Source organism: Mustela putorius, unplaced genomic scaffold, assembly GCF_011764305.1.
Source record: "Mustela putorius furo isolate JIRA1106 unplaced genomic scaffold, ASM1176430v1.1 tig00003909_pilon_pilon_pilon, whole genome shotgun sequence".
In the NCBI taxonomy this organism is placed as follows: domain Eukaryota; kingdom Metazoa; phylum Chordata; class Mammalia; order Carnivora; family Mustelidae; genus Mustela; species Mustela putorius.
Window position 1 is genome coordinate 6,342,722 of NW_025422057.1, and position 13,473 is coordinate 6,356,194.

At 42.7% G+C, this 13,473-nt stretch overlaps 1 long non-coding RNA gene across 1 annotated transcript; it reads left to right on the top strand.

Annotated features, from left to right (window-relative positions):
• The first annotated feature begins 43 nt into the window (after positions 1-43).
• LOC101689392 lies at positions 44-13,445 on the top strand. The gene is made up of 4 exons (XR_001179264.2): positions 44-262; positions 10,952-10,980; positions 11,372-11,576; positions 12,651-13,445. It is a non-coding gene; the product is annotated as an uncharacterized LOC101689392 (long non-coding RNA).
• The last annotated feature ends 28 nt before the right edge of the window (positions 13,446-13,473 follow it).

Below are 13,473 nucleotides of genomic sequence, written 5' to 3' on the forward strand. Positions count from 1 at the left end.
CCTCAAGGGGCCACGTCTCGCGGTAGCTGATTCCCAGGCTCCACCCCTTGCACGCCTCCCCCCTTTGTTGGCAAACAGTTCTGGCGACCCGGCCTCGGGCACGTCTGCTTCGGCGAGGTCGTCGCAGCGCGGTGCACGGCGCGCAGTCCTGTAACCAGCCGTTCCAGTTAAATAAAGTAGCGAGGTGTGAGCGCTCCTGCCTCCGCAGCCTTCGGTGCCCGACGGGCTCGCAGCCCCAGGAAGGGAGCGATCAGGGGCGCAGGTGAGGGGCAGTGCAGGCTCCGGCGCGCCCCGGCTTGGCGTCCTGCTCGCGCATCACAATGCGGGTTTGGGCCCGTGGCCCCGAGGGTCGGACTGGCGGCCTGCCGCCTTTACGGAACCGACGCGTCTCGAAGGCGGTCGCACCTCCACAGGGTTTTTCCAGGTGCCGCGCTTGCCTAGTGACTCGGGAAGCAGGGGCGGAGAGCCTGCCAACTAGTCCGGCCCCAGGGAGCTAGCAAAGGGCTCTCTGGGTGGTGCTGGGGCTTGTCCGGCGTTAACGCGCGCAGGAGACACCTGGAGATCTAGTGGACTTGCAGATTCTGACTCAGTAGGTCTGGGATGGACCTGAGATTCTGCATTTCCAACAGACTCCCAGGAGATGATGCCGGTGCCTACAGTAGTAAGGACGTAGAGGAACAGCCAGCGCCCTGTGAAAGCTGGGGAGACGCTAGGATCTCTTCTGCTCAGAATCCGCATCTACTGCCATATCAAGCATAAATGCAGCCACATGCTTCATAAAAAGTTGCTTAGTTTTGTGGCAAGACATTGGAAACTTTTTGAAAAATTAATTTTGCCTTGCAGTATTTGGCTATCTCAACTTGTAACTTACATTGGGCTCTGATAACTGTGTGCATAGTCACACGTCCTTGTGACTGAGGAAGCTCAATTTGCAATTTGTTTTCAAATGTACGGAAACGTTCTTATGAATTATATTTAACAGTGAATTATACATAATAGTACATTTTGTAGACACTTCAACATGTATTGATTTTGATATTTTTTTAATATTTTGTAAAGTCTTTTCTTGCAGGGCAATACATTTATTGTAAAAAAATTGAACACAAATTATCTAGCATTAGGAAGATGATTAAGTCTTTTTTGGTATAGAATACCTTTTTTTTTCCTTTAAAAAATTTATTTATTTATTTGACAGAGATCACAAGTAGGCAGAGAGAGGGGAGCAAACAGGCTCCCTGCTGAGCAGAGAGCCCAACATGGAGCTTCATCCCAGGACCCTCGGATCATGACCTGAGCCAAAGGCAGAGGCTTTAACCCACTGAGCTACCCAGGCACCCCTGGTATAGAATACCATTAACTTGTGCAACTATTAACTTCTTTTTCAGAAATGTTCAAGAACATTTCAATTGCACATATGATGTTAAATGATAAAAATTTAAAAAGCAAATATGTATTATGATCCTAATTTTTAAAGCATATCTTTTGCCTGTGTCTGTGTCCATAAAAAGCCTCTGAATGGTAAGATGAAGTGATTTAAAATCAATTCTTTAAAGTTTAGTTTTCCATTTTTCTTTCTGATTATGCATTATTTTATCATAAAACATAATTTTTATTAAACTTATAATTTTTTGTAAGAAGGGATTTTCTGAGGTAGCAGTAATTTGTATTTTCAGGACTCAAATATGTTTCAGGCTTCCCGAGAAGCAGGTTCCTGAACCCTTGGTGATGTTGCTTAGTGGGAAAATGTGCCAGAAATGGCCTGTGAAAAGGCAGAGAGGGGGTGCCTAGGTGGCTCAGTTGGTGAAGCATCTGACTCTTGATTTCAGTGGCTTAGGTCGTGATCTCAAGCCCTGTGTAGAATTCCTCATTCAGCATGGAGTCTGCTTGAGAGTCCCTCTCCCCTCTGCTCCTTTCTCCCAACACTCTCTCTCTCTCAAATAAATATTTTAAAAAGAAGAAAAAGAAACAAAGAAGAAAGAAAGAACGAAAAGGCAGAGAGGAATGAAACAGAGCCAGAAATTCAGCATAGAAAAAGCAGGTCAGCTACAAAAAGGGTCCTGGGGCAGAGAGGGTCTTCAGGGTAGCGGGGTTACCAATGAGTGCCAGGACCTGAGGAAGACTGGTTTTCCTGAGGCCGCTCCCAGAACTAGAACCAGCAAAGTGTAGACAGTAATGGAGGGGGATTCCTGAAGGCAAGAGGAACTGGGTACATCTCAGTTATAGAGAGTTAATCCATTCTTCTAGCTAAGTGCTTGTTAATTGCTCTCTTTTCTTCTGTACAAACACTTTTAAGTGCTCTGTGTGTGTGTGTGTGTGAGAGAGAGAGAGAGATCGTGAGTTATCATTGTTTCTGATGTAAGTGATTGAAATTTAATGTTGTGGGTAACATGGATCCTTACTTTCAGAATTTCACATTTTAAGAAGCTTATTTATGTTTCTTTTTGTATAGTTTCTATGTCTGCCTTCTTCCTCCTTCCCTGTCCCGCAGCTTCCGCCCAGCTCAGGATGTGCTAGTCACCTAGGGCCTGCTCTGCTTTGTTGGTAGGTGTCCGTTCCTATAGCCAATCAGCACTCTTGGGTGTTTACCGGGCTCCCCAGCACCTGATGTTTTCACCACTTAGGAAATGTTTGTTGAATGAATCAACGGCTTACCGTTTTCTGCTTCAGCGGGTTGTTCCAGCAGTCTGTATTTCTGGTGTTTCCCCAGGCTTAGGACATCTTTCCCTTCCTCACCTGGTTTATTCCTCAAGACTCATCTCAGATTTTGTCCCTAATAAGTCTCTCCTGACACCTCCCCCTCCTTAACCCTTAGGGTCCCTTTCTTTGTTCCCAAAGTTTGTATGTCGCTTTACCCTGCACTTGCCGCTTTATAGAAAAACTAGCTGTATATATTTGCCTCTCTTGCCACCTGTGAGCTCCTCGAGGGCTAGCGTCCCATCTGATATCTGTTTTACCAACACTAGGCATAGCACCAGCCCATTGAACTGTTTTAGCCCTTAGGCAATGTAGGTAAAATAACTAGTATGACAGGCTTTTAAAATGCTTATCAAAGTGTTTGAGACATAAAAACAGTGTTGTTGGCTCCAATTTTTTTTAAATCTGCAAAATCAAAGCTGAAAAGGTTTAATGAAGTCTCTCCAAATTATTGTGGTGTCAGTCATTAATTATTAAAGTTAGTCTTCACAGCAGTTCCTTTCTGAAACAATCCGCAGGTTAGACCGCACTTCCAAATCGCATTCTCCCAGCACACGTTATGATTTCAGAGAAATGCCAGACATAAATTTGCTCCGTTATTCACAGCACACAGTGTTTTCCAGAGCAACATTAGAAATCTTGTCAAAAATGTTTACAGTCAAAAATATTAACTGCCTGGGTGGGTCATTCAGTGAAGCAGGTGCTTTTGGCTCAGGTCGTGATCCCAGGGTCCTGGAATTGACTCCTGTATGGGGCTCCCTGCTCTGCGGGGAGTCTGCTTCTCCTACTGTCCCTCCCCCAATCATTCTCTCAATATCTCTCTCAAATAAATAAATAAATACGTAAATAATATCTTTTTAAAAAATGTTGTGGTTCTATGCAAGGGAGATATGCCTAGGAACTGGGAGTTCTGCCCATGAAACAGAAAACATGCAGGGACCACTTAGAATGGGGCTCGTGCCTTGCAAGGTGCCCTGCATGACCTAGTGTTTACAGCTACCCACCTTTACTTGTTTACTTTGCCTACAGAACCTTGGAAGGCCCTGGGTTTCTGACTCCTTGTTCTGGACTTTTAGAAGAGAGACTGAGATGATCTGAGCCAAACCCATCCCTCTGTAGATGTGCAGTGCACTCCAGAAAGGAGGGCAGAATTGACTTGTTGAACATCACACAAAACTAGTTTAACAGCAAAAGGGGTTGAGTCCCTGACTCCCACGTAGTCTTACAGAAAGTTGAAATGCAGACACAGGCCACCAGACCTTTAGTGTGTCTCAGAATCCCCCAAGGAACTTGTTAAACCAGCAGATCCTCCAGCCATCTCCAGATTCAAAATTGGTATTCTAAGGTAGTGCCGAGAATCTGTATTTTTATAGCAAGATTCCAGCATCTGAACACTGCTGCTGGTGACCACAGTTTAGAACAGTGATCTCTACAGACATTCTGCTGGCTTTCGGGAAGCACCAGAACTGCTGCTTTTTAATCTGAAACCTAAGGAAAGATTAAGCCTCCTAGTACTTGATATGCAGACTGATGCAGGCACCCTTCCTTGGGCCATGGTCAGATGGTTTATCAGTCACGGAAGATTGGGTTTTGCAGCCAAAACAAGCAATTCCCAAATGCAGTGACTTACAAATAGGGTCCCCAGGTGAAATTCAGGATGGTAAGTTACATTTGAATTTCAGGTAAACTGTGAACAAATTCTTAAGGCTAAGGACATCCCAAATATTTAGTAGAAGTGTGTCCCAGGCAGAATTTGGGACATCCTTGCACTAGTCCACGTGATCTTTACTCTGTGAGCCAGACTGATGAGACCACCCTGAGCACTGCCTGTCGGAGTGGTACAACCAAGAGAGGTACAACCTGTAAACCAGTTCCCAAAGCTTCTGGTCAGGGACACACATACACAAACACCCCCCCCCCCCCCCCCCACACACACACACCAAACCAAACCAAATAAACAAACAAAAGGAGTGACAAACATCGCTGCCACTCACCTTTTTTTTTTTTTTTTTTTTTTTTTGCCAAAACGAGATACACAGCCAAGTGTAGCACCCATGTGGTAGGGAAGACATATGCCCCAGCAAGGGGCACTGGGTATCTGGGGACCACTCTGTAGTATACCAGTTTATGGTGGCTCAGATGGGTTATTAGATACTGTCTACATGATTAAATCTGGTGACAAAACAAGGCCTTTAGGACAATCTTTTCAGAATTCCGTGATGAGAGGCGACCTTGAAAATCTTATATGCCACACACAGTTTATAGATCATTGCGTGGCAAAGCACTTAAAAAAAGAATTGTCAAGCTTAGAAAATAAGTTACTATATTTTATAAAAAGTGTCCCACATTTCCTCATCCTTTTCTGTGGTGACAAGTAGCCATCATTAAGATGCTTTAGTTGGAAATTTCATAAAAATAGACAAGCTTGATCTGTCCCTTTGAAAGAAAGGTGATAGTTTAACAGCAAATGAGAAAGACTTTTTTTTTTTAACTTTATCTTATGGAGAGAGCACTTTTGAAAATAGATGTTTGCAAATCTTCCAACATTGTGTGCTTTTGTTGCTGAAAATGACCTATGCTGCTTATTAAAAATTAATGTCTACAGTCAACTTAAGAGCTGAAATGTCTCACCTCTTTTACAAATCTTCCGAATGGAGTTTGTTTTAAGTATACCGAGGAGAACAGGGATGCAGGCCTGGCTTACCTTGGGCAGCATCTATCCGAAGGGGGACAGCAGAGCTGAATTCATATGGAGACAGCAAGTCCCCCGTGGTTCTCAGCCACACTCACAAGGCTTTGGGAAAACCTATCCACATCTTAATTGTTTTCCTCAATACCACTTCTTGGCCTACTCAGAATGCCCAAACTGATCTCTTTGTCATCCACCAACTGATTTGTTTACCCCAAAAATGTGCTGCAAGCTTCACTCTCCCCAGTTGCCAGCAAGAGCTTTCCTCTCCCTCTCTCAATCTCTCTCTTTCTCTCTCTCTCATTCTGCCCGTTTTTAATTTTGTTCCTTGACAACAGTCTGTTGACCTTTCTTCCTCAGGAATGAACAAGTAAACACATTGCATGTAAGACAATTTATAATCTCTGAATTATTCCTTGAAACCATATAACTGGTGTGTAGGAAAGATGGATGGACTCAAAGAAGATGGAAATGTAACCAAATTTCAGCTACAATGTTTGCCTCATGTGCGGATACAGTTGAAATGACAGTTTGGCTTGGAAATCTCTGAGACAATGGGATTCTTCCTAGTTCGTTTATTATCTTTTGAGCTATTTTAAGTAATGACAATCATTCAAACCCTGTTTTAAAATAAACTGAACTTAGAAGGACACTTCAAGTTGTTCAGTCACCAAGTTTTCAAACTAGAACCACAAAAATAAACCTCTTTGACCACTTTACTCTCTTTTAAAGAATATTAGTAGAACAGAACTCATTTGCAGTTAATAAATTAAAATATGTTAAATATTGATTATTTTCTACTTTTGTGTTTTGATGTTAATGTATTACTGCTATGATGGAATTTACAAATTATATCACATACTTTGGGGCTGCGTGTTCAGAACATTTTGAAACTAATAACAGTGTGTGATAAGAAAGTTAGTAGAATGCTGTTTTTAGAAAGACTATTTTAGACACAGCATGGTACCAAAAACCACATGCCAGCTGCTCTTTAAGTCAAGAACAGTTATCAAATAAGTGATCTGTATTTTCCTTTACACTTTAATCTGACAAGAGTAGAAAAATTTTAAAGTGTAAGACAATGAAAACTTAGAGGTACATTTTACCAGTGTAATAGCAACACCCTCTTGGTGAAAGCTACACAGTAGCTTGTTTAATTTAGGTGATAATTATTTAATTGCTCTTCTGTAGACTAATAACATTTAAGCAAATTATTTGAAACTCTTCAGAAGCCATTTCGATTGCACTTTCAGGGGTTCTTTTTCTAGATACTGGAAGAACTGAAATTCCTTCGTAAGCTGCTAGCATCGACTTTCAGAACACAATGCAAGTGGTTGTAGGGACAGGTTGTCTGTGCTACGTATTACTTTCACAGCAGACGTGTTCTTAGCCTTTGTGAGTTTTATTCTCCGAAGCTGCCTGGAACCCTAAATGAATCCAAAGAACAGATTCAAAGTCACTAACGTCTGCTCTTAAGACAACTGTGGCTGGAGCCTGAGGGGTTCTTCATGCTGTGCACACTCCTTCGCACTTTCAAGGAAGAGTGAGAAGAAAGGAATTCTCAAATGAACTTTCAAATCAATCCCATAGTCAGGCACTGCCTGTGGGTCCCCTTTGCCTTTCTAGTTAAGGGTTTGACCTTTGCAGACCCTAATGAATCATTTAGCTATTAAGCAGTGACACCAGTGGACAGAACAAAAGGAAGGTATCACTTAGTGCCAAAGCATCAGATGTCAAAGTCACTGACTGGACAGACCTTTTAACTAAACATTTCTGTATTTGTCTTCTCATGGTCATGGAAAAGATATACTTTACTTTCTCGGTGTCATGCAGTCACAAGGCACCCAGTAACAGAATCCATTGCACGTGGACGTTGGTCTGAATGATAACCACTGGGTGAACCATGGGTGTTATCCACATATGACAATTTTTTACATATTTATTTACATTTTTTCTCCCTAGGAAATGGAGCCGGAATCCATAGATGTCATTAGCCATCTGCACACTTTTATTTACTACCCAGAAGGCAAGGATATTGAATTTTTAGAGTGTCTGGACTTTTGTTCTTTCTTATCACAAATGACTTGGGGAGCTCTGGCCATTCACGTTTACCCTGAGTTGAATGTGCCAGTCAAAGCTTTGCTTCCTGGAGCACTTTGAGATTCTGGTACAAAAGGCATTTTATAAACACAAAGTAGAAAAGCATCATTTATATTCATTTGCTGCTGTGGTATTTCTCTCTGGAATCTTCCTCCTGTCTGTCAACATTGTGCAAAAAGACTGGCCTCATCTACATTACAAATATCATTCTTTTAATGGTCTTCTGGAAGTAGGAAAGAGCTAGCACGAGAGTGGAAAGAGAAACTTGAGCTGTCCTGTGGAGGCTGTCAGGCTTGTTTATCCCTGAGACTGGTTGGACATCATCAGCGTGGCTGTCATGACCTGTTTAGGGAAGACTTGAGTAGGAAAGCACGATGGTGTTCTGTGCATCTTGGCTGCAATGAATGTTATGATCTGACTGTCGTAACTCACTGGAAAATCACAGCCAGGGAGATGATCCTCAGAGGGCTCCTTTAGAATAGAACTGGTCTTTCTGGGCGGAGGGTGGTCTGCACCAGCCTCCACTACTATGGGAAGCCTTCCAGAGTGGAGAAATTTCCACTGAGGTGTCTCCTGGAAACTGTGGCAAGTTCTTTCTCATAGGGGACTGTACTTGGTGTGATTTAAGAAACATCAAGGACTTTATGTCCCAGAAGATCTCCGTGTGTGACTTATCACACCCACGGGGTAGGGTTTGCCAACCAGATTGGCTGAAGTAGAGACTGGCTCCAAAGGGCTCTCGTTCCCGTCTAGGAATGTCCTAGAACGTGGGGCAATACTCAAGAGGCAGAGCCTGGGATGGCATTACTTGGGCCAAGGGTCTGAGCATGAGAGCCATATAAATGAGCGAGGGCATGTATAGATTTGGGAGGAGCCTGGACGACAGGGTGTGGCCACAGGGAAGGATGGTACCCGGAGGGAGAGAGACTTGCATCCCAAGCTTTCTCTCATACCTGGGCCCGGGGCCTCCTCTGTGTCTGCAAACCAATTGTTACTGCTTCCTCTCCTTTGCCTTCTTCTTCAAATATTTTCAATTTTCAAATATATACCTAAGTAGAGAGAGTGGGAAAATGAACCTCCGTGTACCCGTCACCATCATGCACCTTGAACAATTACCGACACACATCTAGTCCGCCTCCACCCGCAATCCTCCCCTTCCTCGAATTATTATTGGAATCAGTTCATTCTTCATCCCTTTTAATTTAATCTTCAGTGTTGCATTTTTCTGGCCATTTTCTTCTGTCAATCACTGTCTTAAGTCAGTCCACTGAGTTGGCACTGAAAAGACACATTTCTCAAGAGAGCCCTGAGCAGTTCCGACACAAGTGTTGGGATTGAGCAAACAACGTAGCTTCATTCATTTCAGACATTCACTGAGTCCCAGAAACAATGCTGGGTTAAAGACAGTCGCAGAACAGGGCTCCTGACCTCAAGGGCTTATGCTCTAGCTCTGGGAAGAGGACAAGGGCAGTAGCAAGTGCTCAGTAGTAACGGGTGAATGCGATTCCTGATATGATAAAGGAGAAGTTGCAGGTGTGGTAGAATTGCCAAGGTGTGAAATTACACTCGGCTGCGGGGGGGTGACTGTGGAGGGTGGTCAGGAATGGCCGTGGAGCCTGGGGTAGTTGGGATTTGGAAGGTTGGGCAAGGTGTGGGATGGTAAAGGAAAAACACTAGCCAAAGTGTAGAGATGGGAGCAGCCCGGGCAAGGGGGAGGGGACAAGAGCATCCCCTGTTGACTGGTGCGCACGGTGTGTGGTACTTGGTGGGAGAGATGAGGCAAAGGACGGAGCACGATTAATTCTTGCTAGGTGAATAACGAGGCCGTTCTTCTCTCTTTTCTTTCTTTCTCTTATTTTTTTTTTTAAAGAATTCATTTATTTGAGACAAAGAGAGAAAGAGAATGAGCAGGGGAGGGGCAGAGAGAGAGGCAGGATCCCGGCTGAGCCGGGAGCCCAACTCGGGGCTGGATCCAGGGCTCTGGGATCATGATAATGGCCCGAGCTGAAGGCAGATGCTTAACTGACTGAGCCACCAAGGCGTCCCTAGACCATTCTTATTTCTAAGTAAGGAAAAACAAAACTGGGTTTCTAGAAGAATGGGTATGAAAAAGAAACTCCAGACCATGATTAGGAAACCAAAAGAAATCAAGGTGGGCTTAATGGAAGTTGGCAGGAATAACAAACGGTCAGGGAACTGCCCCAAATCAAGTAGGCTCTGAGTCCACCAGCCAGGTGACACATTTTCTAAACCTAGAAATGGAGCTTATTTGTGACTTCCTGTTATCTACAATGTAAGATAAGCCATAGTCCTTTTCCACTGAGTTCTGAGAAAATACAGTTTTTGCCTCTGAAATTAATATACGGGCAAAAAATTCTTACTGTTGCTTCCATGTGAAGGATAGCAAAGATGGTGAGCTTTGGTGAAATGTTCATATTTTGTAAATAAAACAGAATAGTAACTTGATTTTTTAAAAGTAATATTTTCATTACAAATGTAAGCACTGTTATATTAGAAAATTCAAACAGTAGTGCAATGCAAAAAGGCAAGAACATGCATTGTCCTCTTGTCCAAAGAACATAATTTTTAATATTTCAGGGTCATATAGTGATTTTGAAACATGGTTTCAAATGGAATGACTTCAACTCTTTATCCCTGTTCCTCTCCCCTGGCCGCATTCATTGTGCTTATCACGGAGCTCTGACATTCAATATTTCTATCTCTGTTGACTTTAAGAGTCATTCTCCTTTGAACTCAGATTTCAGATGGGATACAAGGGATCATCAGGATATTAAGTGAGAGCTAAAGTTTATTTTCAGATATGCATGAAACCACTTCTGTGCCTGTTTTTTGGGGAGGGAGACTGGCAGGGTTTGGGGAAAACTATAAATGGAGTTCTGCATAGCATATAGTGAAATATCTCAAGTTATATATTAAACCAACAAATTATGAAATAAAACACATTCTATCCTCCTTCCTTAACTGTACACTTTTATCACAGCCACCCCTTGCCAACTATTAAAATACTTCTGTACTTTTTTTTCAGGGGGAGGGGCAACAGAAGAAGGAGAGAGAGAATCTTAAGCAGGCTCCACACCCAGGGGAGCCCAATGTGGGGCTCGATCTCACAACCCTGAGATCATGACCTGAGCCAAAATCAAGAGTTGGACGCTTAGTTGACTCAGACACCCAGGTGCCCCTAAAATATATTTTATCCTCTCACCTTTCCAACAGATGCCCCTTGGCCACCCCTTGGGCACAGGGGTGGATACACCAGGTGTTTTGGGGGACAGGCTTAGGAAGCAGCCTCCATGGACCCCAGAGTAGGCTTGGAGCCATTAGAGTGGGCTCCCTGGAGCTCCAGGTGGGCCCATCTCCCTTTGGGGAGGGGTGTAGCTGGAGGAGGGCCAGAGCAGGTGCCTCTCTGGCCCTGATCTGAGTGAGTCATTCCATATTTCCTCTGTGCAGGTGGTGTGCTGCGTGCTTGGGACTCACAGGTGAGTAAAATCAGTCTAGTGGGGGAATGCAGAAACTTGCAGGTAAGTACCCCCCAGATTCGAACTTGCCGCTTTGAATTGACTCAGCCAGAAAAGGCAGGGAAGAAGTAACTAGGCCAAAGTGGGGAGAGAAAAGAATTCCAGGCAGAGGGAAAAACATAGGCAAAGTCCTGGTAGCGGTGGGGAGCACGGCCAGGGCGGGGCACAGGAAGGTGGTGGGGAGGTTGGGGCAGAAGCCTGGAGAGCTGCAGGTGGCAGGTCCGGCTGGAGAGGCAGCTGTGTCTTGACCAGGAAAGGCATCCTTGGCCTCGCTAAGAATTTCTTCTGTATCCTCAGTGAAAGACTTTGAGCTCAGCCAACAGAAATTAAACCACCACGCTTTCCAATGCAGATGAGAACCTCAAGAATGAAATCACACCAGCGGTGAACTACACTAAGGAAAAACACCTTCCAGCAACTTTGCACATGACATTTGTCACGTGCACAGGCTTGTCATGCACAAATCACCTATAACAACAAAGAGGATTATGGAGAGTTGGTGGCCATCGCACGGGACCTTCACACGGGACCTTTTTGTGCTTCGGATTTTCAATCAGGTGCTTACTTGCGCACTATTTTGTGGGGTGTATTTTACATATATCCTGCTGGCATATTTTATGCTTCAGTTAATTGAGTTGACATCTAATTTAGTTGACATCTAAAAATAAAATCAATTTTGAGACAAAACACCCATAAAATAAGTGAAATGCTGTAATAGGTTTCAAGAAATTAAAATGTAATACATTTAGGCTTCTATTCTAAAGCAATTTCATGTAGAATAGTGGATACTGTAGATATATTTTTTTCTGAATCTCTGTCAATTATGCAATAATGAATGTTGCTACTAGATATTCAGAAATTTATTGCTTGGAATAGTTTGTCATGAAGAATGAAATTTTTGTTGGGATTTCCTTTACAATGTCAAAGAGCTTAAATATGAGTACTTTGTATGTTGATGTTCAGCTGTAATTAAGCCATGAAAATGATTATTACTTTGGGTATAAACACGATCAAATTTTCATTGGGCAAGTTCTTTTTTAATTAATGTTGAGTTATGTTCTGTTTATTATCCCGTTTGCTTATGTTTCCTGTCATTTTCCAGTTGTCTGCTCGAATCTTCTTTTTTAATAGTGAGTTAGCAACTGATAATGTGTATTGATTTCAGTTTTGCTTCTAATTTACATTTTTATCTCTTTGGTTGATGTATTTGGCTTAATCATTTTATTTTTATAAGCAGTTGTACAATTTGTTAATTTAGCTAGATGATTAAATTTGGCTTCTAAAGAGAGTTTGTTTTAGAAAATGGTCCCTGAAGTAAATTAGCATTTGGCATTTCCAACATATCAAAGGGTCTGGTCTCTCAAAGATAACTAAAAACCTAACTCTAAAGTCTCTAAAAGCGGACTCCTAATTTTGAAACCTTGGATTTTATAGAGCCATACATTCCAGTAGGTGGTGCAAATCGACTCCATTTCAAATGGAAATGTAATTTAAAATTGTGATGTAACTATTTTCACTAGAAAAATAGTATTTTAATGTGTTTCCTCAACTGCAAAATTATTTTCCTCTATTTCTAAAGGAAGCCCGATTTACTCTTCCGGTGCTCATTTTTCTTATATTTTATACCCCAGGTACCATTACAATGATCATCGTCACAGGAAAGGTAAGAAGGGAGGTGGGGGGGGGACTGCAAAAACTGGAGAGACCTGCTAAAAATCACGAATACAAAAGAAGGTCATTGGCATCTGTGCTCAGTTCTACTTGAAGAGGAACGTAACATCTACATCAGCAACATTCTTAGTTTTTATGTCGACAGAATGAGCTGGACACCCTGTTTTGTCTTTTATAAAAATTCAAACTATTTTACTCCTAGGAATCTGATATTCACATAGCAGCGCATAAAATACGTAGACGAGGAAATTCACTGCAGCATCTTTTGAAAATTAGTTTGCACTTTGATCACTTTTTAATGCAGGTGGCCAAGGGACAGCACAGTGGGCTGGCTGAGAACAGGGACACTGGAGGCACATGCCTCTTGGTGACCGGAGGATTAAAGAACATATGCACAAAGTATCCGAGTAAGCATCACTGTGTGAATTTTCCTGCTATCCTTTTGAAAGTTAAAACAGTGCAACAAGGACTTGAATGACCAGCAACTGTCTCTTACCACGCCCCTCCCCTCCCCTCCCCTCGCCCCGCATCCCCTCTTCCTGCAAGCACTCCCTACTCAGCTGTTTCTCCTGCTAGTTACCACCATAACTTCGAATATTATTCTTCTGCTGTTATTTTTTGTTAACCTTTTTTTAGTGGCATTAAGAACACCTGCGATGTGATGCAACCGTCACCACCATTTATTTCCAGAAGTTTCTTTTTTTTTCTTTTTTTTTTTTTTTTTAAAGATTTATTTATTTGACAGAGATCACAAGTAGGCAGAGAGGCAGGCAGAGAGAGAGG